The 25,462-nt window shown below is 42.7% G+C and overlaps 1 long non-coding RNA gene and 1 other non-coding gene across 2 annotated transcripts; one reads left to right on the forward strand and one right to left on the reverse strand.

Annotated features, from left to right (window-relative positions):
- Window positions 1-6,393: 6,393 nt before the first annotated feature.
- LOC131278006 (uncharacterized) lies at window positions 6,394-25,184 on the reverse strand. The gene is made up of 3 exons (XR_009185101.2): window positions 24,928-25,184; window positions 12,684-12,730; window positions 6,394-6,612 (listed from the first exon to the last, which is right to left on the reverse strand). It is a non-coding gene; the product is annotated as an uncharacterized lncRNA (long non-coding RNA).
- On the forward strand, window positions 6,428-6,530 carry LOC111767369 (U6 spliceosomal RNA). The gene has a single exon (XR_002799207.1). It is a non-coding gene; the product is annotated as a U6 spliceosomal RNA (small nuclear RNA).
- Window positions 25,185-25,462: the final 278 nt, after the last annotated feature.

Consider the following 25,462-nt stretch of genomic DNA (forward strand, 5'->3'; position numbering starts at 1 on the left):
AGCGGTACTGAGAGGGAAATTTATAGCCATAAATTCATATATCAAAAAAGAAGAAAGAGCAGAAATTGAAGAATTAACTGCACATTTGAAGGAATTAGAAAAACAACAACAAAGTAACCCAACAGGAAGAAGAAGGAAGGAAATAACAAAGATAAGAGCAGAACTAAATGAAATAGAAAATAAGAAAGCACTTGAAAAAATAAACAAGACCAAGAGCTGGTTTCTTGAGAAGATCAACAAAATTGACAAACCTTTAGCGAGACTAACAAAGAAAAAAAGAGAAAAGATGCAAATACACAAAATAAGAAATGAGAAAGGTGATATCACCACTGACCCCACAGAAATAAAGACTATCATAAGAGGATACTTTGAAAAACTATATTCCAACAAAAATGACAATTTAGAGGAAATGGACAAATTCCTAGAAATACATAAGCAGCCCATACTGACGAAAGAAGAAATTGATGATCTTAACAAACCAATCACAAGCAAAGAGATAGAATCAGTCATTAAAAATCTCCCAACTAAGAAGAGCCCAGGGCCAGATGGCTTCACAGGTGAATTCTACAAAACATTCCGGAAAGAACTAACACCAATCCTGTTGAAACTATTCCAAAAAATCGAAACAGAAGGAACACTGCCTAATTCCTTCTATGATGCCAACATTACCCTAGTACCAAAGCCAAACAAAGACACCACAAGAAAGGAAAATTACAGACCAATTTCTCTAATGAACCTAGACACAAAAATACTTAACAAAATACTTGCTAATTGTATTCAACAACACATTAAACGAATTATACACCATGACCAAGTGGGATTTATTCCAGGTATGCAAGGATGGTTCAACATAAGAAAATCAATCAATGTAATACACCATATAAACAGATTGAGAGAAAAAAACCACATGATTATATCTATAGATGCAGAAAAGGCATTTGACAAAATACAGCACCCCTTCCTGATAAAAACACTCCAAAAAATCGGAATACAAGGAAACTTTTTGAACATGATAAAGAGTATATATGAAAAACCTAAAGCCAACATTGTTTACAATGGCGAAATCCTGAAATCCTTCCCTCTAAAATCAGGAACAAGACAAGGATGCCCATTGTCTCCGCTCCTATTTAACATTGTCTTGGAAGTACTGGCTCAAGCACTGAGACAAGAACCAGATATAAAAGGCATTCAAATTGGAAGGGAAGAAGTCAAAATTTCATTATTTGCAGATGACATGATCCTATATATAGAAAACCCTGAGAGATCTACAACAAAGCTCCTAGAACTCATAAATGAGTTTAGCAAAGTCGCAGGTTATAAGATCAATGCACAAAAATCAGTAGCATTTCTATACACCAATAATGAGCAAGATCAGGAGGAAATCAAGAAACAAATACCATTCACAATAGTAAATAAAAAAATCAAATACTTAGGAATAAATTTAACTAAAGAGGTAAAAAACTTATACATCGAGAACTATACAAGATTGTTCAAGGAAATCAAAGAAGACCTAAATAAATGGAAGAATATTCCCTGTTCATGGATAGGAAGACTGAATATTATTAAGATGTCTATCCTACCAAAACTGATCTACACATTCAATGCAATCCCAATAAAAATCAACACAGCCTTCTTTAAGGAACTAGAAAAACTAACTATGAAATTTATTTGGAATAAAAAGAGGCCCCGAATAGCCAAAGACATATTGAAAAAGAAAAACGAAATAGGAGGAATCACACTTCCTGACTTCAAAACATACTACAAAGCTACAGTAGTGAAAACAGCATGGTACTGGCATAAGGAGAGACACACAGACCAATGGAATCGAATTGAAAGTTCAGATATAGAACCTCATGTATATAGCCATATAATATTCGATAAAGCCACCAAACCCTCACAACTGGGAGAGAATGGCCTATTCAACAAATGGTGCCTGGAGAACTGGATAGCTATATGTAGAAGAATGAAAGAGGATTACCATCTCACACCTTATACAAAGATCAACTCAAGATGGATCAAAGACCTAAATATAAGAGCCAAGACCATAAAGACCTTAGAAAGCAGTGTAGGGAAACATCTACAGGACCTTGTAATAGGAAATGGCTTCATGAATATCACACCAAAAGCACGAGCAGCAAAAGAACAAATAGATAAATGGGACTACCTCAAAATTAAAGCCTTCTGCACCTCAAAGGAGTTTGTCAAGAAAGTAAAAAGGGAACCCACACAATGGGAGAAAATATTTGGCAACCATATATCTGATAAGAGACTTATAACTTGCATATATAAAGAACTCATAGATCTCGAAAACAAAAAGATAAACAACCCATTTAAAAAATGGGAAAAAGATTTAAACAGACACTTCTCCAAAGAAGAAATACAAATGGCTAAAAAGCACATGAAAAAATGCTCCAAATCCCTAGCTATCAGGGAAATGCAAATCAAAACTACAATGAGATACCATCTTACTCCCATAAGATTGGCAGCCATGAAAAAAACAGTAGAATACAAATGCTGGAGAGGATGTGAAGAAAGGGGAACACTCATCCATTGCTGGTGGGAATGCAGAAGGATCCAACCATTCTGGAGGACAGTTTGGCAGTTTCTCAAAAAATTATCCATAGATTTGCCATATGACCCAGCAATACCACTGCTGGGTATATACCCATCAGATCTGAAAACAAGGACACAAACCGATATATGTACACCAATGTTCATAGCAGCATTGTTCACCATCACCAAAAGTTGGAATCAATCCAAAAGTCCATCAACAGATGAGTGGATCAATAAAATGTGGTATATACACACAATGGAATACTACTCAGCTGTAAGAACCAATACACTACAATCGCACGTGATAACATGGATGAACCTTGAGAATCTTATGTTGAGTGAAGCAACCCAGGCATTGAAGGACAAATACTATATGACCTCAATGATATGAAATAAGTTAACTGCCTCAGAGAGCTAGAGTCTGGAAAAGTGGCTTACTGGAAATCGGGGGGTGGAGGAAGGCTGTGAGGTAATGTCTGTAGGGGTGGAATCTGTGATGAGCTGGGGGTAAGTATGAGCACAAAGAAGGGACAAAATGGGGGCAAGGGGTTACCTTCGGGTGGGGTTTTCTGGGTTTGAGGGGGGCTGGGGATGGGAAGAGGGGTAATATAGTCCAAGAAATAGGTGGGAGGGAGGGGCAACATACAAACATGGGAGAGTGCCAGAAGTTCATTGAGAACTAAATGTTGAGTAAAACGTATCAAAGTATAAGTAGGAGGGTTACCTGGTTAGGACGCTCAGGGGGTATGGTCTGATGTGGGACGGACTCCGGAGGGAATAGCTGAAGGCTCATTTTGCCAAGGTGGGTTCTACCATTGGGTGGGGTGGACCCATATCCTGGGGAAGACTAATGCCGTCGAATAGAGAGAACTGTATCTCTCGTGAGAAAGGACGGCTCCCAGGGCATTAGATTGGCAGGCGTTGTGGGCCCTAAGGGGAGGGGAAAATGGACGTGCAATGGATGGAACAAAGGTAAATAAGGGGGCAAAAGAGGAGTTATGTGAGAGTACACGAGGATGAATATAAAACAGCTAATATTACACCAAAAACATATAGGGGACGACAGACTAATAATGAAAACCATAAGACAAAACATAGGATAACTAAAAAATTTAGAAAACTGTACAACCTAAAGTATGGACCACATAGTAAGCACAAATGTTACCTTGTTTGAAAACTATAGTTTCGGAATCTGTACATCAGTTTCAGGAAATATGATATGAATAAGTTAAAAGATTATTGCTGTGGAAGGGAAAAGGTTTTATGGTGGATCTGGGGAAATACTGTATATTGTATATATGAATTTTGGTGATCTAAGACTCTTCTGAAGCTGGCATTATGTTGGGATTCTCTTTATGGGAAGTTTTGGATCACAGAGTGGTTCAACAATGGCAGCAGAGGAATACTGATATGGGATGTTATTGACAGGATATATATGGTTGACAGGGAGTTATACAGGGCATATGCCCAGGGTATATGGTAATGTCTATATATACTTATAGTGGAAACAATTAAAAACAACAGCTGGGGGGGTACTGGGCTCCTGGCCGGGGGGTCACTGTTGTGGGCCCTGGGAGAGCAGCGGCAATCCTCCAGGTGCAACGGCAAGAACCAGGAAGGAAGGAGGGCCCAACAGTGGGCTCTTGATACAATGGCTACACTTTTGAGCCTATGCACCTGCAATAAGAACAAGGCCTAGAGTAGCATTGTGCCTGGGGGTTTCCTCCTGACAGCCTTCATGTTACTCAAATGTGGCCACTCTCACAGCCAAACTCAGCGTGTAGATGTGATGCATTCCCCCCAGCGTGGGACACGACACCCGGGGATGAGCCTCCCTGGCACCGAGGGATCACTACCACATACCAGCTGAAGAAGCAACTAGAAAATGACCTTGAATTAAAGATTCAATGCGGAACAGCAGAATATACCTGTCTACATATAATAACATGACTTCGGGAAGCGGTTTGACCTAATGTAAGGGGGAAATGGAAAGGAGAAATGAGATTATAAGGCTGTGAGTCTCTAAAAAAGAGTCTGGAGGTTGTCAGAAGGAATACCCCTATGTACAACTGAACAGAGTCTAAAAGACAGATAAGGTAGCTACAACCCCAGGTATTGGTTCTTTTGAGGGATAAAGAGACCCACGGGTTCTATGGTCATGGCAGAAGGGGTTCACTGCCATGACAGATGGCCCTTCTTTGGAGCTGGTGTTTCTGCGTGATGGAAATGGACTCAGAGGGGATCTCTTTTCACAAGACTTGCATGCTACTTTATTGGAATTGTAGTTGGTGCTGGGTTTAAGATATATGTAGGGGATTTGAATCTCTGGACTGATAATATGACACCCAGGCCCAGAGCCTCAACAGACTTCAGCTCCTACACTTTGACTTATTGGACTTACTCCACCCAGCTAACATGGAGTTGAAGAAGGTCAACCACCACAACATGGAGCCTAGAGTGTCTACAACTAGAAGCGGGAAGAGTGCATCCAGTACCCATGTGCAATCTAAGCCCTCACTTGACATAGGTGTGCAATGGACACAACCAATCCAATGTCCACAGAGAAAATGTGGAATGGGTGTGGGAACGGTAGCCATGGGGGCTGCTGGGTGTGGGGAACGGGAGGAAGAGATGAGATGTGGAGGCGTTTTCGGGACGTGGAGTTGTCCTGGATAGTGCTTCACGGACAATTACGGGACACTGTAGATCCCCCCAGGGCCCACTGGATGGAACGTGAGAGAGTCTGGGCTATGATGTGGACCATTGACTATGGGGTGCAGTGATGCTCAGAGATGAACTTACCAGGTGCAATGGATGTATCACGATGATGGGAGAGAGTGTTGCTGTGGGGGAAGTGGGGGGCAGGGGCGGTGGGGTTGAATGGGACCTCATATATTTTTTTTAATGTAATTAAAAAAAATAATAATAAATAAATATTAAAAAAAAAAGATGGTGGTATTAGAGCTAAAATCCACCTAAATCAAACTATGTAGTCAATTAGTAATATATGAATATTTTTCTCAAATTGTAAAAAAATTATCTTAAGTGACAGAAACCAGACACAAAGTACTGCATATTGTTTGACTACATTTATATAAATTGTAAATATAAATAAAGTTATAGAGATGGAATTAGATTAGTGGATATGTATGGCAGGTGGAGGATAGAGGGATTGAGAGGTGACTGCTAAGGGGTGGGGGATAGGTTTCTTTTTGGAGTAATGAAAATTCTCAAATATTGATTGCAGTGATAAATGCACAATTCTATGATTATACCAAAAGCCACTGAATGTACACCCCGGATTGATTATGTGATATATGAATATATCTCAATAAAATTGCTTACAAAAAAAAAAGGTGCAAGGTCCAACTCCAAGTGTGGGCACAGAAGAATAGGAAGGTTTGAACTAAAAAGTAGAGATTAGGAGAGAAGTTGCTTTATTTCCATTTCAGAAGCAGAATGAGGGGGAGGGAAGCCATCTAACAACAGGTTTTCCCTCAAGAGATGGAGGAGCAGAAGCAAAAATTGCTGACCTGGACTGGAACAGCACAATCAAGGGTCTGAACGGAGAGGGTCTGCTGGTCTGAGAGCTGGGAGTCCAGGGCTTCCTGCAGACTTTAAGCAGCCCTGGGACAGCTGTGTTCATGTCCACATATGTGTGGAAAATACAACAGCAGCCACTGGCATTGTCCAGCACATATCGAAGAGGCCTGTGGATGGGATGACACACTTGAAGAAAAGAAGAAGACAAACAGCAAAAGAAAAGTTGCTGCTTGTGGCAAAGGGGAAAGCAGGCTGACCTGTCTTTTAAGCCTGGGTCAAGAGTATGTCTTGGCCCAACAACTCAAGTTTTCTGTTAAAAACCAAGTAGAATGTTCATTTCAGCAGCACATATACTAAAATTGGAATGGTACACAGAAGATTAGCACAGCCCCTGAGCAAGGATGACACAAATTCATGAAGCGTTCTATATTTTTTATTTAATACCTGCCTGATTACCTTTCAGAAGTCTTTTAATAGTAGTATCAATGATGATGGACACTGAAACCTAATTATAACCTGTAAAACACAGAAAACATATGTTTTTATTTATAATTAATGTAAAGAGCTAAAAGGCTATTATATGTAACAGTTGAATAGTATCCTTAATAAAAGACTTGTGAAGCATTTAAAAAACAAAACAAAACTAAGCAGACCCCACAAAAATGTGTACCTCCGAGGGTACCTCTGAGGAAACTGCCCAAATGTCTATTAATTATAGAATGAATAAATTGTGCTGTTCTCATACACCAGTGAGAATGAGCAAACTATAATTGCACACAATATAGAGGAATCTCTCAAAAAGAATGTTGAATGAAAGAAACCAGATACAGAAGAATACATACTATACAGTTGTCTTAAAACTCAGAAATAGGCAAAACCAATCTATGCTGTTAGAAGTCAAGATAGTGGTTCCCTTTGGCAGTAGTGGCAGGAACAGGACCTGAGGTGGTTTCTGGGATACTGGTCATGTTCTGTTTCTTGATCTGAGTGCTGGTGACAAGGTATAGATTCAGTTTGTGAAAATTCACTGAGCTGTACATTTTTCTGTAAGTATATTATATTTCAATAAAATGTAAAAGCAGACAAACAATAAAGGAAAAACAGATCCTGGGGCCTTGACACTATGGATCCCAATGAGAGCAGTGGGGCCGTGGGGCGTGCTCCCCGCTTCCCAAACCTGGTGTCAAACAGGGATAGAGAAGTGACTAGGCAATGAGGAGAGACCAGCAACGGCTGATTAGAGTCAAGCAGCTCACCGTAAAGACATGGTTGGACAAAAGAAACTAAGCAACACCTTCGGCAGTGGCCATTTTGTGAGTGCTAGCGGAGTGAGACAGCAAAGCAGAGGTTCAGAGCGCAGACTCTAGAGCTGGGTTTGAATCCCAGCTCCACTGCATGCCAGCAGTATGACACTGGGTAGTGGCTTAACCACTCAGTGCCTCAGTTTCCACACCTATAAAACAGCAGCAATGACAGAACTGACTACATTACATTTGGAACTGTGCCTGGTACAGAGTATGCAGCAAGTAACTGTTTGGTTCTGTTATTACCATCAAAGAGTCAGGCACTTTAATCCTCATATCCATTTTAAGAGGCAAATTCATGGATTCAATGATTTTGAGGAGGTCACACACGTAGTAAAAGCAGAACAGAGAAATGAACCCAAGATCCACCTGATTCTGAAGCCTAAAATCTAAGATTTCCCAGGAACTGAGAAAGAGCATAGAAAAGATGATCCTAAGGAATATCATTCATATGCAATGGAAAATATAAGATTTTGGAATAAGCAAAAGAGATTACTGGCTAGCCTTTAAATGGAATGTAGGCACCTTCTGAGATTATCTGAGTCTATGGTTCTGAGCCTTTTTTTGCCTTGAAGTAATTTAACAGCTCTGTAAATTGTTTATCTAATACCAATGCAAATAATTTTTGTCTATACAAATGCAAATCAATTCTGTCAGATGGAGGAACAGTCTCACGCTAAAAAATAAATTTAAAAAACAAGTTTAGAGGCCCCTTATAAATTTATGTCAGCATTTCTTTACTTCACATAAATTATTTCAGCTTCTCTTTGGAACCAGTTATAACACCTTACAGGTTTCATCAATCAGTTAGTGCATTAAATAAAATCTCTGACATGCGTTCATTTTACATTTGTATGAGGAGCATGATTTTATTTTATTTTTATTTTTTTTCGTCATTTACCACACAGGAAGAGGAAATGTTGCGATTTTGTGGCCTTGGGTTTCCTGGGGAAGAAGGCCCACTCTTTGCTCTGCCAGAAGCTGCCAGCATGATTCCAGGTGGACTTTCCAGGGGTAGGGTGAGCACCCCAAGTTTGACCTTGTGCTCGGCTTCCTGGCCAAAGCTGGCAAGGACAGTGGAAGGCTGGCCAGGATGCAGAAGGGACTCTGCCCAGCCAGAAGGCAGTTAATGAGCAGAGATTTTGGCAAAGCCAGGGCCATGGGCACCAACTCTAGCTACTGCATGACTCCGGGAATGGAGCCAGAACACTGGAGTTCGGTGGTGAAAAGAAAAGAAATTGTCTAACCAGGAGGTATAAACACTGGATCCTGAAGGATCAGGGTTGAAATTCTGTCTCTGTCCATGACCTAGTTCAGTGATCTTAGCATGTTATTTAAAGAGTCCCCATTTCATTTCCTCGTCTATAAAATGTGGATAATACCATGGTACCTACCTCTCTGGGGTGATGATCAAAATTAAGTAAGGTAATGTATATGAAGTAAGGTAATGTATATGAAGCTTTCAGCAGCAGCTCTGTCTTTAGCAAGTGATAAATGGCAGGTATTTTCATTGTCATTGTCAGTGGGAGACTCTGCAACTCCTGGTAGAAGATGCAGTGAGTAAATTGCTGTGGCCCTTGGAATTTTTGATCAATGGAGCACTACTAATTAGTGTTATTTTCCCTTGGCATAAAAGAGGTATCGTAATTATAACTTAATTCAAAAAGAAGTCAAGTTCTCATTAATTTATCAAAGCAAGAATTAAGACTTTATAATTGTTAAATACATGAACAAAGATATATAAAGAATTTAAGAAAAAAGACTGCTAGGTATGGAATAATAATGACTGGCATTTATTGAGCATTTGCTCTATGCCAGGCACAGTTCCTAGGGCATAGGGCATGCCCATCCTATTCATTCCTCACAATTCTATGAGGTGGGGAATGTTATCTCCACTTCCTAATTGGAAAGAGTGATGATTAATTTTATGTGTCTCTTAGCTAGGTTATGGTGCCCAGTTGTTTGGTCAAACACTGGCCTACTTGTTACTATAGGATAGCATCTACAATGAGTTGACCTTAAGTAAAGGAGAAGACCCTCCATAATGTGGGTGGGCCTCATCCAGTCATTTGGAGGTTTTAACAGCAAGAACTGAGGGTTCCAAGGATCAGAAGGAATTCTGCCTCAAGACTACACCCTCCATTCTTCCTTGAGTTTCCAGCCTAAAAATTTTCAATTTAAGGGAAGTAGATGTGGCTCAACGACAGAACATCTGCCTACCATATGGGAGGTCCAGGGTTCAAACCCAGGGCTTCCTGACCTGTGTAGTGAGCTGACCCACGCACAGGGTTGCTGCAAGCAAGGAGTGCTGTGCCGGGCCACGCAGGGGTGTCCCCTGTGTAGGGGAGCCCCATGCACAAGGAGTGCGCCCCTTGAGGAGAGCCACCCTGCACGGAAAAAAGCACAGGCCACCCAGGGGTGGCGTCATACACATGGCGTGCTGGCGTGCAAGATGATGCAACAAAAAGAGACACAGATTCCCGGTGCCACTGACAGGAATGCAGGCAGACACAGAAGAACACACAGTGAATGAACACAAAGAACAGACAACTGGGGGGAAGAGAAGAGGAGAAAAATAAATAAATAAATCTTTTTTTAAAAGTTTTTCAATTTAAGATTTCAGCATCTCTCTTATTGGAATCTTCAGCTTCCAGCCTTCCCTATGGAATTCAGACTTCCAGCCCCACAATCACATGAGCCAATTTATAATAAATCTCTTTTATACATAAGCATATCCTGTTCGTTCTGTTTCTCTAGAGGACCCTGACTGATTCAGATCTAAGGGCCAATGTGCAGGGAGCTGGGATTTAAACCAGAGCTAAGCTAATTAACCACACTGCACAGAGGACCTTGGGAAGTCCCAACACTAACAGGAAGTTAGAACATATAATTAGAAGGATGGGACTGAGGTGACAGCAGGACCTCCAGGTGGCGATGTCCAACCAGAAGTTGAAAACGTAGGATATGCTAAATCAGAGACATTTTATTCATTCAACAAACATTTACTGAGATCCTGTTATGTGTCAGATGCTGTTCTAAGCTGAGAAAACAGCACTGAATAAAACAGGCAAAAATCTTTGCTCTCACCAAGTTTAAATTCCAGCAGATGCAGACAATAGCCATAATAAATAAGTAAAATACATAGTATGTTAGATGGAAACAAATTCTGTGGCGAATACTAAAGAAGATAAAGGAAATACAGTGAGTCAGGGGTTGGGATGTGTATAAATTTACATAGGGTTGTCAGGGAAGGCTTCACTCAGTGGGGGCATTTGTGTAAAACCTGAAGGAGATGAGGTAGTAAACCATGCAGTTATCTGGGGAAGAACATTCTAAATGGAGAGAATAGCACATGTAAAGGCCTGGAGGTGAGAGGGTGCTTGGCATGTCTGAGGAACAAGAGGAGGCCACTGTGGCTGGGACTGAGTGGGCAACATGTTGGCTACGAAGCTGGAGAGTGGCAGGAAGTGCAGACAAAGTGGACCTTCTATTCTAAGTGAGATGGCAAAAGGTCCTGAACAGATAAATGGCATGGCTTCATTTATGTTTTAAAACAATCATTCTAGCCAATTAATTGATGATGAAATATAGTGCGGTAGGAGAGAAGCAGGAAAATCACTGAGAAGCCAACTGCAGTAATTCAGACAAGAGATGAAGGTGAGTTTTAACAGAGTGGTCATTGGACATAGTGAGCAGTGATCTGATTCTGGACACATTTTGAGGGTAAAACCAATGGGATCTAGAAGACTTCAGGAACCTCTGAGACTATCCTTCAAGGAGTATTCCAATGTAGGCTGCAATCCCAATAACTTTCTTGAAAAGCCCTCTCTTGGTGACGTTAGGACAAAAAGACATCTCACCCATGGAAAGAAGCTTTCCTGGTCTTTATCAACTGTCAGGGCACTGTGCCAGCTTTTCCTCTGTCCTCCTATGGATGCTGGACCCTCTCTAAGATGTGGAGAGCAACAAGTCATAAGCATTGCAAGCCTCTCTATTTCTGCTCAGATTTTTCTCAGGATTAGGCAAATGTTATCAGGAGTGGTGTTTCACTTTCTATTTCTCTACAATAAACTACCCCCAAAACTTAGTAGCATGAAACAGTATGTGAGTATGCTCTCAGTTTCTGTGGGTCAGTAATAGACAGGGCACCATGAGGATGGCTTGTCTTTGCCCCATTATGCCTGGGTCCTCAGCTGGGAAAACTAGACAGCTGGGGGGTGACTAGAACATAGGAATCATCTAGAGGCATCCTCACTTACTTGTCTGCAACTGGTGCTGCTTGTTGACTAGGACCTCAGCTGGTTGTCCCACCAGAACATCTACACCTCGCCTCTCCATGTGGTCTCTCTCTAGGAATTGGCTTGAGCTTCCTCACAGAAAGCGGATGGGTTATGATACAGAATCTCCCTGGAGGGCAAGCAAGAAGTGCTTGGCATTTTAATGATCTAGCCACCAAAGTCACATGATGTCATTTCCTCTGGAGTCTTTCAGTTAAGCTCTACCTAGGTGAAAGGGTAGAGGAGACAGAACACACCGCTCAATGGGATGACTATGAAGAAAAAACATATGGGCTGGGAAATATTGTCAGGGCCATCTCTGGAAAATACAATCTACCACAAGGGCCACAATTTAGTAGAAAGAGCCAAGGACTGAGAGTCAGGAAACCCTATTCCAACTCCTATGGCCCTATTTCAGACACTGCTGGTTGCTTGTTCAATGGCCATCCCCTCTTCTTCCTTGGATAGCTGAGGCCCATTTCTGTATGAGTGTCCTCCTATCGTTGATTGTTCTAAGTCAGTCATAGTAAGCCCATTCTTCTTGCCAAAGGATGGTTTGGGGTGAGTATATGATCCAGCTCTGATCAATAAGAAGTAAGAGGAGGTCTGCTGAAAGATTCTGGGAATTCTTAATTTGCTCTTTAAAAAAGAAAGGTAGACCCATTAGAATGGCTATTACTAAAAAAAAAAATTTCAAGTGTTGGATAGGATGTGGAAAAATAGGAATAGTCATTCATTGCTAGGTGGCAATGTAAAATGGTGTAGCCACTATGGAATTTTGTCAGTTCCTTAGGAAGATAAAAAGAGAATTAACATGATCTGGCAATCCCTCTCCTAGGTATATATCCTTAAGAATTGAAAGCAGGGACTCGAACAGACATTTGCACACGAATGTTCACAGAAGTATTATTCACAATTGCCAAAAGATAGGAGCAACCCAAGTGTCCATCAATTGATGAACAGATAAACAAACTGTGGTATAGCAATACAATGGAATATCACTCACCTGTAAAAAGGAATGAAGTCCTGATACATGCCACCACATGGATGAACCTAGAAAACATCATGATGAGCAAAATAAGTCAGATGCAAAGGTACAGATACCACTTAATATGAAATATTCCACATATTAAGTATGATTCCACTTAATATGAAATAGCTACAATATGCAAACCTATAGAGACAGAAAGAAGAGTACAGGTTACTGGGGGGAGGGGAGAAAGGGAATAGGACATTAATGCATAATAAGTGTAGGATTTGTGTTTGGGGTAATGGGAAAGTTATGGTAATAGATAGTGGTGAATGTAGCACAACATTGTGAATATGCTTAATTTCAGTGCATGGTGTATTTGGGAGTGGTTGAGATGAGAAAGTTTATGTTAAATATATATATTTCCACAATTAAAAAATAAAAAGAGCAAATAAAGAGACAATGACAATTTAATGCAATACATGATCCTGGACTGGATCTAATAATGGAAAAGAAAAGGCCCAAAAGGACATTACTGGGACATATGAAAGAATTGGAATATCAACAAAAAACTTTATAGCAATATTAAATTTCTTTTTCTGAATATATATAAAAAACACTGAATTGTATACTGCATAGGTGAACTTATGGTATGTGAATTGTGTCTCAATAAAGCTGGGGTGTTTTTTGTTGTTGTTGTTGTTTTTAAGTAATAAGATATATGAAGAAACAGCCACTTTCGCTGCTGGAAATGTTTGTATGTGTATAAGACCTAATCCAGCAGCAGCCATCTTGTAACAAAGGGAGATACTAGAAAACAAGCAAACATGCTGAGGATAACAGAGTATAGAGATGGAAAGAACCTGGAAATTAACCTGGAGTACCCTACCTCACAACTTCTTGTTCTGTGAAAGAAAGCAAATGCCCTTTGGGTTTCAATCATTTTGAACAGGGTTTTCCTGTTGCAGCTAAAGGCAGCATAATCCATATAGTTCTCCTAATCTGCCACTTCTCTGGAGGGATTCATATACTGGGAAGGATGCAAGGCTTGGAATGACAACTGAATCCTGCTGCCAGCAAGCAGTTGCTACCTAGGAGAACAGCTGGGGTGAGGTCCCTGCTGCCATTTATGCCACAAGCCTACAAGTCATAATGCTTGGCACCTTCATCAATAAAGGCAAGGAAATTATTCCTTGCAACTGGCAAGAATTTATACCCAAGTGTGGAAAAGGGGAGTAGTTCTGATGTATAGTAACTTAATGGTGGTAAACAAAAAATATGTACTAATGGGGAGAAAACACCTGTGGATATGACTCCATCACTCCAAGGGGCTTGCCTTAAACTCTACATACCATAAGAGTAGATGCTATCAGTCGGTGCCCCACACACATGCCTCTGACCTTTCCATGTACTATATAGCAAACTTCAAATTGCCAGTCTCTGTTTCCCTATACTGGGGACTTTCCCCTAGAACCATGGAAAGCCACAGTGATCACATGCAAGGAAGTCCTGAGTGTCATGAAATTAATACCCCCCGGGAACAACCCCCAACCAATGCTCCTTGGGTGGGATTATTCTGAGGTACGTGTTTATGCTGTTTTCAAGAGCTTTCCCACAGTTCCATTTGCCCACTGTGATAGCTGGCTTAAAAATGCCCCCTTTGTTGGCTGCCATCCTTCCCATATCACTTCCCTATTGGTGTTCTGTGCTCCTCCCAATTAAAGTACCTGTGCTCAAATCTTTGTTTCAGCAGCTGCTTCTGGAGGAGTCAAAACTAAGGCAATGATCATGGAGAATGGGTGGGCAATATGGGATAAAGAGAGATTGACTGTGAAATCCCTGAGAGATGAAGTAACAGCAGAGCCAAATTCCCCTCTTTACTGGGAAGCTCTAAAAAGCATTAAACCAGGGCTTCTGAGGATGGCCAAATGGGGGATGAGCCTCCCAAATCTTCAAGGCCACCAGTTGGTCACGAGTGTCCAGGTGGTGAGGGTTTCTGAATAGAACAGTGTCAGAACACCACAAAATGTGGTTTTGAGTGGATTTCAATCCCAGCAGCCCTTCTGGGTGGCATTTCACATGAGCAACTACTCATCTGCTCAGCCCCCATCTCCCTGCAGCTGAGGGAACCTCTGGGTAGTGATCTGCATGGAGGATGGATCCTCTTTTGTTCTATTTCTTCATTGTGTTTATTTTCAAGATTGCGTTTGTGGAAAGCATTTAAACACTGCCATTTAGAAGAAAACAAAAATCACCAGATGGAAAAATAGAATAAAAAACACTCACAAAAAAATCCCCAAGCAATAGAGGCAGGGCAGCAGGAGTTATTGTTATCCTGCTGTTGTGGATAGTGCAGCTGTGTTGGAAAAGCTGTCTGCTTTTAACAGCCTAGAATTTTTGAGAGAACTAAACACAGGTCACCAGAATCCCATGCTGAAATTCACTTGAGAAAGTCTGACAAACCTTCCGTTGTCCCTAATGATAGGAAGAATGGTTACTAGGATTACCATATATTCCATTACAACACAGAGCAACTTCTTGGAAAAATGCCGTCCAGTTGACCCACATCTTATTTGGACAGGCCTCATTCTCAGGGGCCTTAACAACATCCTTAACGGCTAGCTGGCCCCAAAGCCAGGCTCATACAAAAGCCAAAACTTAGGACAGCTCTTTCCAAGGCTGACCACGAATATCCCACCTGCCCCTTCAGGAAATCAAAAGAACCAAGCTTCCTTTCCCTCAGGCCTCCGAACACATCATAACTCTGCCTACCAAGGGGTTGAAAAACATAAGCAACATGGCAAAGGTGGCAGAAGGCCAACTTCCATTCCTAAGCAGGCCCTGGTTATTGCTTCTTCTCTGTCTGTCATTCTCCCAGTGGCCAACACGGACAGAGGATGGCAGTGTAGAAAGGTGCTCGAGTAGGGACTGGTGCTCTGGATCCCGAGAGAAGTCTTAATAATTTACCAAACTACTCTTGATCAGACTCCTACCCCCAGCACAGCCGTACTGGAGGTAGTGTACCTAGGGCATTTCCCCATCTGTCCAGAAGAGGAAAAGAGGTCACAGCAGCAGGGGACATTATGTATCCTGGTGGCTCTGGCAGTGTTACAGGAACATTGGGTCCCATAGTCAGGCAGTCCCCACCCTGCCACCTAGTAACTGTGTGTCACCAGCTAATTTATTAAACCTCTCTGATCCCTAGTTTCCCTATCTGTAAACAGCAGCTCTTACCTCACAGGGATATCTTGAGGATTAAGTTATGCAAACACAAGTGCCTGAGGCATCAAAAGCTCTCTATAAACGGCAGCTCTTATTACTACTGGGGGAAATGTGTCTCTGGTTTATAACACGAGCGTGGGCTAAAAACAGTTGTCTCTACAACTGTCATATTTAGGGGTTGTTAACATGATTGGAACTGTGGGTCTCAGAGCAATGATGACTCTTAGAGAACCCAACTGGGATTTTACTTTAAGCAACCAATCTAGGAAAAGAATGATGTGGAGGGCAACATGGGGCCAGTCAGGACAGCCTGAGAGCATGAGGAAAGTTACCAGAAGGCCCTGCTGCCATCAGAGAGCCTCCTGTGGACACAGCCAATGAGGCCTGACAGGGTGCAGGAGCTAGAGAAAAGGCAGACTCCAACAGCGAAAACTCAGGGAGCCCTGGAGCAGAACGGGCACACACTGGTTCTATTAACCACAAAGTCACAAGAAAGAGAGAGTTTACACAGGCTGAGTCTGAGGAGAAAGGAGGTTGAAGGCCACAGGCAAAGCCATCTGCATTTCTTGCCAAGAGTCTTCACCTCCTGAGCTGCAGGTGTGATGGAAGGTGCAGGAGGTGGGAGTGAGGTTCGCACACCCCCGATGGACCAACACCCATGGCTGAAACTTAGAGGGTAAGAAATCTTCCAAAAGGGCAAGTTAAGTGCTCCCTGGGAACCTGTCCCAAGCCCTTCGCCAGACCTCAGGTTTTTAAAGCATCAATCTGAATGTGAGTTAATATCAAGCATTTTCCCCTCCACCCTTTTTAGACATACAGGATGGCCATGCACCCCTAGGACATGACAACATTGCCATTATAAGCAAATTCCAGAAACGGGGTGTGGTTTGGTTTTTTGGTTTTTGTTTTAAGGAAAAGAGATTTTGGTGGAGGCTGTAGAAAATGTGTGAAGAGGTACATAGCCAAATACTGGGGAGCTTTTTGTAATACAGCAATTGGCAGTAACCTCTGCAGGTTATCAGATTGTTGGGGGTGGGGTATTGAAATCCACCCCCAGAAGCTAAGAAGCACCCAGAGACGGCCCTGGGTTACCAGACAGGATGCAGGAGGTAGGTAAGACGCCACGCCAAACTTCAGACTGGGATCCATTTCCAATCCACATATCAATTCATTTATCTTAATTAAATATGAAAATAACATGAATTTTACATTCATTTATCCAGAAATGCGTCATTTCTCTTCCACTCTAACACCTTTTCTCCATCCCTGTGTTACAACATATGGCAAATTTCACATCTTTAGAGACAAATGCTGCACTGGCTTCTGCCAAGAAGCTGCTGCCCAGATGTGTGTCTCCCACGCCAGTTAAACACACTGACCATGATCATGTCATCATAACTCTGTTTTCAAGCCATTCCGGTGTCTGCCTATAGCACAATCAGGTGTGACCCACAGATATTCTACACTTCTTAAATCAAGCACAAGAGAAATTTTTTTACAACAGCCCAGGATGAATCTATCATATCCTGGGAAAATAAACTATTATAAAAGTCTACTTGGCACAGCCAAGCAAACCAACCCTCTTAAACAAATTGCTCATACTGCCACTTAATATTACCACTAACCCCACCTGAAATGACCTTCCCACTCCATGGAAGTGCTGCCCTGAAAGTGGCATTTGTCTGAAGGGAGAATGGACCAAGTTCAAACCAGCTGTGAGTCTCTTTGTTCATTTGGAGAATGAGGATATAGGTACCCACCTCATGGAGATGTCATAAGGCTTGTGAGCCTAGCACACAGTAAGCATTCCATGAATCCTTATTTCATTCCCCTTTACTCTCCTTAGGAAAAAATAACCCGGGTTTAGGATCAACAAAGCCTGAATTTGGGGAAAGCAGATGTGGCTCAAGTGACTGGGCTCCTGTCTACCACATGGGAGGTCCAGGCTTCGATTCCCAGGGCCTCCTGGTGAAGGCAAGCTGGCCCACACAGCAAGCTGGCTGGAGCAGAGAGCTGGCCCACACAGAGTGCCGGCCCACTTGGAGTGCTGGCCTGCATGCGGAGAGCTGGCATAGCAAGACGACACAACAAAAAGAGACACAGAGGAAAGACAACAAGAGTAGCAGCAGACCAGGGAGATGAGGTGGCACAAGTGATTGAAAGCCTCTTTCCCACTCTGGAAGGTCCCAGGATGGGTTCCTGGTGCCGCCTACAGAGAAGACTAGCAAACAAAGAAGAACACACAGCAAATGGACACAGAGAGCAGACAGTGAGCGCAAACAATGAGGGAAGGAGAGATAAATAAATAAATCTTTAAAAAAAAAACCTGAGTGGATGTGACTCAATTGATTGGGCTCCCGTCTACCACATGGGAGGCCCTGAGTTCACTACCCAGGGCCTCCTTGTGAAGGCAAGCTGGCCCCTTGCCCATGGAGAGCAGACAGCCCATATGAGAGCTGGTGCAGCAAGATGACGCAACGAAGGGAGACAAGCAGACACAGAAGAACGAGCAGCAAATGGACAGAGAGAGCAGACAGCAAACAAGCTGCGGGGGGGAGGGGGGCAGTATATAAATAAAATAAATCTTTTTTTAAAAAAGTCTGAGTTTGGGGCTTCATTACCCCATTAGCCATTTGACCTTAGGAAGTCACCACTTTTTCTGGGCTCTTGTGTTCTGTAATGAAGGCAAAGAATTGGATAACCTCTGAGGTAACTTCTGGTCCCCAGATTCAACAGTTTAGCAGCCAAGACATAGACAGTGTCCTTGCCAGGTCATAACCAAACCAAATCAAGAGTGACCTTGGAGATGAATAAGCTTTACAGGGCTCCAAATCCACAGCAGAGACCTCAAAGGTGGTGAAGGCTGACAGCAGGAGGGGACCCATCAGGGCCAAAACTCTAAACAAGGAGTGGGAGTAGTCTGGCAGCAGAAGGGGAACCTGCCACATACCTACTTTCCTTCTTTTCCCTCAGTAACAGCACCCTGATTTTGTAGGAATGGCAATGTGCCCAGATGAAAAATCTCTATTTCCCAGATAAGGGTGGCTACACGACTAGATTCTGGCCAAATGTATGTAGGAATAAGTTATCAGATGAGGCACTTTAAGGAGAAAGCTCCTTAAAGGTGCAGTTGACTCAACTGGGAGTCAGACATGATGTCAGGTACTCCAGAGACCATCTTGGGACCATAAAGCAACCCTTAGCATGAAAGTATAGAAAGATACAAGGTAGCTGGAAGAATGATGTCTACCTCCAGACGTATATTATGGGGGAGAAATATAAAGCCCCTATCACTGTTATTTCAGTTACTAGGGGATGGTAGAATCCAGCCTCCAAGATGGCTCTGCAAAACCCTCACTTCCTGGTATTGGAGTCCTTATGTAGTCCTCTCACACAATGGATAGAGCAACTAAAAGGATATTGAGAAAATTATGCCGTGTGATTTCTGAGGATAGGTCATAAAAGACATTGTGGATTCTGCTTTGCTGTCTCTTGGGGCACTCATTCTGAGGGGAGCCAGCTACCATGTCATGGGGATACTCAAGTAATCTTATGGAAAAGTCCACGTGGTAAAGAACTAAAGTGTCCTGCCAACAGGCCTCATCAACTTACTAGCCACGTAAATGAGCTCTAGGGAGCAGATCCTCTAGCAATTCAAGTCTGCAGATGACTGAAGCCATAGTTGACATCTTGACTGCAATCTCAATGGAGACCCTGAACCAGAACTATCAGTCAAGCTGCTCCCAAATTTTTGACCCATGGAAAATGTGTTAGTAAATGTTCATTGTGTTAAGCCACAAAATTAGGGGATAATTTGTTGTGTGGTAATAAATAGCTATTAAAAAGATGTAATCAATTCCTAATTGATACAAATGGTGTTAGAGGTTTGCAGTAATTAACAAACTATACCTCAGTTTCCCCTGATATGCACTGGGTAAAAGGTAAACCCCCTCCCCCCGTGTGGCACTTTCCCACAGGTTAAACAGAGGAACCCCGTACAGACAGGAGTAAAGGAAAATAGAGATCTTCACTATCTGCATATTAGAGGGAGATGGAAAATCTTTACTACCTCTACCTGCATATCAGAGGGAGACAGTGACAGAAACCTTTACTATTTAAAACCCTTTAAAACCTTACAGATCAAAAGAAACATTTGCTCCTGCAGCATTCCAAGAAGACATAGACTCCCTCAACCCCCTCCCACTACCTCACTCAGACCCCCACTATCATTTCCCCACCTAGGAAAGTTCTGTATAAATTCAAGTTTCCCCCCTTCCAGGAGTGGGCTGAAGTTTCTCTTCAGACCCCCCACCATGCTGGGGGGGGGACTGAAGTCTGTTCCTCAGAACCCCTCCATTGGGAGAGCTCCTCAATAAATCAATTCTTGGCTTATGGTCAAGCAGTCTCCCTGTCCCAGTAAGAGCCATAGTTTCTCCAACAAAGGGAACCAATGGGTCAACTTGGCTTGACCACATGTGACACCTGCCAAAGTCCCATCCTCAGGGGCACGCTTCCCTCCTCTTCTTGCCCCCTCCTCCTGAACGCATGTGAAGCACTGAGCACCCTTCTGTGAACTGGAGGCCAGATACTGATGTTAGCATAATTGAAGAAGTGGGTCCATACTGTGGCACTTGAGGAGTGATCTCTGCCAGCTCCTTCTCCTCCTAATTTCCCAGGTACTGGAATTCTTACTTCCACACCACCTTGACCCACCTTTCATTATACAGTGGGCTTCCCAGTATTCTGGGCAATTGAAAGCAGGCTGCCCAAGTTTTGGGGTTTGGTGGACTGTCCTCACTAGTCACTCACTCAATATACATGCTCATTAAACTAGACTTGCTCATTAAAACTTGCTCCCTTGGGGCTCCTGGTCCCAGAGAAATTGAGCTGAAAAGGACAAACTCCTCAAGTCTCTTCCTAGTATTCCTATTCCAGTTGTCCTCCCCAAGGTCATGGAGTTAGTATCCGATCTGGGAGATAAAGGGTGGACAGAGAGGGAGGAGAATATGCTTGAAAACTCTGATTCTGACACCTAGGCCTTCGAAGGTAAGAGCCAGAGATTTGCTTCTGTTCCTTCTCTGATTCTGTAGGAGACCCTATCCCCTCAAAGAGAGGGCTAACACTTATCTAATTGCCATTTGGTCAAGAAGAAAGGTCCTCAGGATAGAAGTGAAAATAAGTTATGAGTACAGGGTGATTGCTGGGGAGAACATCGACTAATATTTTGAACATAAATAAAAGTTTGTTTGTCGAGCCCATGCCATTCTCTGCCTCACATGTAATACTCTGGTAGTTCTATATACATGTGTACTAGTCAGCCAAAGGGGTGCTGATGGAAAATACCAGATATTGGTTGGTTTTTACAAATGGTATTTATTTGGGGTAGGAGCTTACAGATACCAGATCATGATGCTTAAGTTACTTCCCTCATCAAAGTCTATTTTCACATGTTGAAGCAAGATGGCCGCCGACATCTATGAAGGTTCAGGTTTCCTGGGTTCCTCTGGGCTCAGCTTCTCTCTTTTCTCCATAAGGTCAGCTGTAGACTATCAGGTGAACGGCTCTGTCTCTCTCCTGGGGTTTCTGCATATCTAAGTAGCTGTCTCTACTCCTCTGTATTCTTCTCCTGGCTCAGGTCCTCTTTTCCAGGGGTTTGCTTCTCTTTCCTCTGTGTGCTGACTTCCTGGGGTTCCAGCTTAAGACTTCAGAATCAAACTCCAACATCAAAACTCCAATATCAGAAACCCTCAACTCTGTCCTTTGCCATGCCTTTTATCTGTGAGTCCCCACCCACCAAGAGTGCGGACTCAATGCCCTAATGATGTGGCCCAATCAAAGCCCTAATTATAACTCAATCATGCCCAGGTACAGACCAGATTACAAACATAATCCAATATCTATTTTTGGAATTCATAACCATATCAAACTGCTACAACATGCCATACCATTTTCCCTTTCCTCCCCTTTCTCTGTGTTTTTCTGCCCAAAATGTTTTTTTCTCGCCATCATATCTGGCAAGTCCTGCTCAGACTTTAAAACTTAGTTTAAGCAAGCTCAGTTTAAGGACAAAATGTGAGGAGTGTTCCCCTTTCCAGTTCAACTTCTCTGGGTCCAGGAGCCAGTCCTGGGTGCTCCATGATATGCCGCACTCCTCACCCACTGAACGATGCTTCACGCACTTCACACTTTAACACTTCACGCACAGATCATCAGCCTTATATCACTGGTTCCTTGGGTCTATGTCCCCCAATGTCTCAGGGCTTCCTGAGGACAGGAGATTTGTCTAGATCATTTCTGCATCCCCAATTCCTATCGCCTAGATTCTAGACTATTGTCTTGGAAATAGTAGATACTCAATAAATGTGTGTTGAATGAGTAAATGACAGAATAAATTAGTGAATATGTAATATGCACTGCATGGTGGAACACTGTTATGTTCACTCTGAGACCAGCCTCCATTTTTTTTTTTTTTAAACTGTAAGCCTTTTCTCAAATGTCATCTGGGGGCTTCTCCCTGGTCCTGCGGTTTTCCTACTCTTATACCTGGTCGTTAGACCAACACATTCAGGGGCAAGAATTCTGTATCATTTCATTTTTCTAATTCAGAAGACGTAGCTTTGACAACTCTCCAGTGTGGTAAGAAATTCTATCTCAGTCACATTTGGCAGTGTCAAAGTATAATTTTCAAAATGCTAAAAAATGTCATTTTTATTTAAATATATAGGGAGCGTTTGTCAAAAGATTTACACAGCTCATTAATGAGAGAACTCCAGAGTAATAAAGCTGGTTCAAAGGATGACACAAGAAAATGGTAGACAGAATCAGTTGAGAAAAGAGAATAGGATAAGAAGATTGCTAAATGATACAAAACAGGTTAATGTCCTACAAAGCAAACAAACAAAAAACATCACTCTTGGGGTTACCATCTCTAGCAAACAAAAACATTTGCATTTCAACTAGGTAAAAATCTTTCCATTCCTTTCAGTTTTCTACAAGTTAACATCTAACTATAGAGTCTGGATGTTAATCACCATGTATAGTAAGGTCAACAAAGTTACCTTCCCCTAGAGAAGGCAAGTGAGCACTATTCTGGAAATAATTTTACTGATAAAAAAGTTAAAATGAGAGAGTTAGTGTGAAGCTCAGAGATTTATAAGACAAATGTGAAAATGAAACTAAATTAGATTAAGACACGATGTTTGCAGCAGAGTCCAGAGCAGTGAATAAAAGATGATAATAGAGATTATAGCAGCATCATTTAGTGATGCTAGTGCCAACATGTATACAAAAAAACCCAAAACTGGTGTATTGAGAGAATGATCTGCTGGAAAGACTAACAAACTACACTGGCCAAATACCCAAAGTGTGCCTTGATACAGTATCTACTAAGGGGCTTGTTGGGAGTTTGGATGGGAGGATATCCAGATCCTCCTCTCTGGGGTTCTGTGCTAAAAGAACTGTATACAAAAGGGAAAACTAAATGTGACATAAAGTAATGCCGCAAGTAAAGGCCCCTACTCCTTCTCCCTCATGCCCTCCTCCAAGATAAAAGGCAGGGTCTGCAGAGAAGTCTCAGGACCCACTTACTCAGCTAGTCACAGGGACAAGGATTGGCAAGAGAGTTCCAGTGACTGACCTGCCTCTAGAAGGAAGTCCTGCTTGGGGCTCTTTCCACAGAGAAGCAGGAAAGGGAAGCACTCAGTAAGCCCAAAATTTGGCAACAATACTTGACCTGAACTGATGTGAAGCTGTTTACAGCTTTTATTTATCACCCCACTTGCTGAAAATATACATGCCACTACAGAAATATTACTTTATTTAACAATGGGGGGTACTTTTCCTGGCCCTTTGTTTGCATTCCCTTTCTGAACTCCAAAAAATTCTAAATTCCAAAACCATCTGGTTTTAAAATTACTACATCCAGAGATTACCAACACCAACATTTTGGTTAATTCGATTTTTTATTTTCCTGTGGTTCGGTATTTAGGAAATTGTTTCCAATTTTCTCTATTTTAAAAAAATATGCAATGAACACCTTCGTACATAAATCATGGAGACCTTTTTGATTATTTCCTAATGATAAATTTCTACAAGTAGCACCAGAGTAAAGGTGTATGCAAGTTTTAAGGCTCTTGAAACATCTTTCCAAATTACTTTCCAGCACTGTTGGCCAGTATTTAAGAAAGGCTATCTCAGTACAATTCACATTGAGGATGAATGTTGCAGAATTATTTTTATTTCTAGAAAACCACCAAGGTGTGTAATCAAGTGGCAGGCATGATAACGCAGTACTGATTCAAGTAGTACAGAAATATATACACCCTTGCTGCCAACTTTCAGTGCCTTTCTCCAAGGAGAGAAAAGAGAGAAAAAAAGAGGTTAATCGCCTTCCACATATTTTTTTTAAATCTCTCAGCCTTTGCCACTGCCTGCTCTGACACCCATCAATTCTGGGTCTTCAGAGGCCAGGAAGGCAATGACCTTAACTGTAGCCCACTCCCCCCCAAACCTGGCCTTTCCTCAGCTGTTTAATTCCTGGACGTTGCTAACCCTCCCTATTCTATTCCAAAGGCAGTTTTAAATTTCCCTTTCCACCACCTCTTTTCTTATTCTAGCAGAATTTAACATCCCCTGGGTATAAGTCCCTCAGGCCTAGCTAAGAACCTGGGGAGAAGGAAAAACGAACTTTTAAAGCGCACTCGATTTCCAGCGACCAACGTGATCTGCTAGATCCTTTCCAACCGAATAGCGAGCGCCATATCTGCGAAGACACCTGCTGCGAGAATCCAGCAAAAGTTTTGCCCTTTAAAGTCCTGACCCCAGGAAAGGGACTCTAACCCCAGGAAAGGGACTCTATTTCTGCTCCAGACCAGATCTCTTGTGGGCAGGAGTGGGGGCGGCGGCAGGGGAGATACCCCTAGGCTCTTGTCGGTGCCACCAGAGAGCCTCGCGACTGGAGTGAGAGCGAAGCGCCCGGACAGAAGAGGGGCGGGGAGAGGGTTCTGAAAAGACTAGGACGAGAGTTGTCACCATGGGTTCTGCCCAGTGGAGTACTCACCCTCAGGCAAATCCATCCTCCTCGATCCCTCAGGGGAGAAAGCAAACAATGCTCCTAACCCTCTCCAAGCTGATTCCTTGCCAACCCGAAAGCAGGTCAGACCACGCGGCGCATTTCGCAACACCCACTTTGGGGTCACAGAGCTGGACCAACCCTCGTCCCAGCAGGAGAAGGCCAACCCTGTGGCAGGAGTCCTTTTAAAACTCTTCCCCCTTTTAACTGTAGTTGCCATTGTACAAAGCCACGTCTGGGACAAGATATAGTCTCCTCGTAACACCTGAATTAAGTTTGTAAATTGTAGACCTTACAAGGAGAACCCGCCGGGCTGCACAACTTCCCTGTAGTAGTTAAATAACCCGCTCCAGGAAAGGACAGGAACGCGGGGTGAACCGGGAGGCTGGCTCTCTGGCGCCCCCTAACGCCCGTTCTCAGTCTGACCCTGTCTCCTGGCTTCCCTCCCTCTACCCTAAACCCCAGGGCCCTCAGGCTGTGCTATGGTGCCCCTGCCCCAGGGTGCTGCAATCCAAAAGAGCCC

Source organism: Dasypus novemcinctus, chromosome 3 (genome assembly GCF_030445035.2).
Source record: "Dasypus novemcinctus isolate mDasNov1 chromosome 3, mDasNov1.1.hap2, whole genome shotgun sequence".
Lineage (NCBI taxonomy): Eukaryota > Metazoa > Chordata > Mammalia > Cingulata > Dasypodidae > Dasypus > Dasypus novemcinctus.